The sequence below is a fragment of the Oncorhynchus keta genome, unplaced genomic scaffold, assembly GCF_023373465.1.
Source record: "Oncorhynchus keta strain PuntledgeMale-10-30-2019 unplaced genomic scaffold, Oket_V2 Un_contig_14537_pilon_pilon, whole genome shotgun sequence".
NCBI lineage: Eukaryota > Metazoa > Chordata > Actinopteri > Salmoniformes > Salmonidae > Oncorhynchus > Oncorhynchus keta.
This window is the reverse complement of record NW_026278811.1, coordinates 1-2,505: the sequence shown is the minus strand read 5'-3', so window position 1 is coordinate 2,505 and position 2,505 is coordinate 1. Positions and strand designations below refer to the sequence as shown.

General features: G+C 50.9%; 1 long non-coding RNA gene across 1 annotated transcript; it reads left to right on the top strand.

Annotated features, from left to right (window-relative positions):
* The first annotated feature begins 1,279 nt into the window (after window positions 1-1,279).
* On the top strand, window positions 1,280-1,707 carry LOC127918575 (uncharacterized). The gene is made up of 3 exons (XR_008100401.1): window positions 1,280-1,402; window positions 1,559-1,608; window positions 1,662-1,707. It is a non-coding gene; the product is annotated as an uncharacterized LOC127918575 (long non-coding RNA).
* The last annotated feature ends 798 nt before the right edge of the window (window positions 1,708-2,505 follow it).

The window sequence follows — 2,505 nt, the reverse complement described above, 5'->3', positions numbered from 1 at the left end:
CCTGCACAGTCCCTAGGGAATATATCAGGATGTGATCTGGACTGTAACCCATGTCTATAGCCCTGCTCAGTCCCTAGGGAATATATCAGGATGTGATCTGGACTGTAACCCATGTCTATGGCCCTGCTCAGTCCCTAGGGAATACATCAGGATGTGATCTGGACTGTAACCCATGTCTATGGCCCTGCTCAGTCCCTAGGGAATACATCAGGATGTGATCTGGACTGTAACCCATGTCTATAGCCCTGCACAGTCCCTAGGGAATATATCAGGATGTGATCTGGACTCTATAACCCATGTCTATAGCCCTGCTCAGTCCCTAGGGAATATATGAGGATGTGATCTGGACTGTAACCCATGTCTATAGCCCTGCTCAGTCCCTAGGGAATATTTCAGGATGTGATCTGGACTGTAACCCATGTCTATGGCCCTGCTCAGTCCCTAGGGAATACATCAGGATGTGATCTGGACTGTAACCCATGTCTATGGCCCTGCTCAGTCCCTAGGGAATACATCAGGATGTGATCTGGACTGTAACCCATGTCTATAGCCCTGCTCAGTCCCTAGGGAATACATCAGGATGTGATCTGGACTGTAACCCATGTCTATAGCCCTGCTCAGTCCCTAGGTAATACATCAGGATGTGATCTGGACTGTAACCCATGTCTATGGCCCTGCTCAGTCTCTAGGGAATACATCAGGATGTGATCTGGACTGTAACCCATGTCTATAGCCCTGCTCAGTCCCTAGGGAATACATCAGGATGTGATCTGGACTGTAACCCATGTCTATGGCCCTGCTCAGTCCCTAGGGAATACATCAGGATGTGATCTGGACTGTAACCCATGTCTATAGCCCTGCTCAGTCCCTAGGGAATACATCAGGATGTGATCTGGACTGTAACCCATGTCTATAGCCCTGCTCAGTCCCTAGGTAATATATCAGGATGTGATCTGGACTGTAACCCATGTCTATGGCCCTGCTCAGTCTCTAGGGAATACATCAGGATGTGATCTGGACTGTAACCCATGTCTATAGCCCTGCTCAGTCCCTAGGGAATACATCAGGATGTGATCTGGACTGTAACCCATGTCTATGGCCCTGCTCAGTCCCTAGGGAATACATCAGGATGTGATCTGGACTGTAACCCATGTCTATAGCCCTGCTCAGTCCCTAGGGAATACATCAGGATGTGATCTGGACTGTAACCCATGTCTATAGCCCTGCTCAGTCCCTAGGGAATACATCAGGATGTGATCTGGACTGTAACCCATGTCTATGGCCCTGCTCAGTCCCTAGGGAATACATCAGGATGTGATCTGGACTGTAACCCATGTCTATGGCCCTGCTGGTTTTACCTCCCTACCACACAGTACAACCTGCTACAGGGCTGGAGGGAAAGGTTTTTTACCTCCCTACCACACAGTACAACCTGCTACAGGGCTGGAGAGAAAGGTTTTTTACCTCCCTACCACACAGTACAACCTGCTACAGGGCTGGAGAGAAAGGTTTACCTCCCTACCACACAGTACAACCTGCTACAGGGCTGGAGGGAAAGGTTTACCTCCCTACAACACAGTACAACCTGCTACAGGGCTGGAGGGAAAGGTTTTTTACCTCCCTACCACACAGTACAACCTGCTGCAGGGCTGGAGAGAAAGGTTTACCTCCCTACCACACAGTACAACCTGCTACAGGGCTGGAGGGAAAGGTTTACCTCCCTACAACACAGTACAACCTGCTACCTGCTCAACTAACATCAAGGCGGTGTCCCGTTCCTGTAGGTTCATGCTCTACAACATCCGCAGAGTACGACCCTGACTCACACAGGAAGCGGCGCAGGTCCTAATCCAGGCACTTGTCATCTCCCGTCTTGATTACTGCAACTCGCTGTTGGCTGGGCTCCCTGCCTGTGCCATTAAACCCCTACAACTCATCCAGAACGCCGCAGCCCGTCTGGTGTTCAACCTTCCCAAGTTCTCTCACGTCACCCCACTCCTCCGCTCTCTCCACTGGCTTCCAGTTGAAGCTCGCATCCGCTACAAGACCATGGTGCTTGCCTACGGAGCTGTGAGGGGAACGGCACCTCAGTACCTCCAGGCTCTGATCAGGCCCTACACCCAAACAAGGGCACTGCGTTCATCCACCTCTGGCCTGCTCGCCTCCCTACCACTGAGGAAGTACAGTTCCGCGCTCAGCCCAGTCAAAACTGTTCGCTGCTCTGGCCCCCAATGGTGGAACAAACTCCTCACGACGCCAGGACAGCGGAGTCAATCACCACCTTCCGGAGACACCTGAAACCCCACCTCTTCAAGGAATACCTAGGATAGGGTAAGTAAGGGTAAGTAATCCTTCTCACCCCTCTTCTCCCCCAAAAAAAAAAGATTTAGATGCAAGTGGCTGTTCCACTGGATGTCATAAGGTGTATGCACCAATTTGTAAGTCGCTCTGGATAAGAGCGTCTGCTAAATGACTTAAATGTAATGTAATGTACAGGGCTGGAGG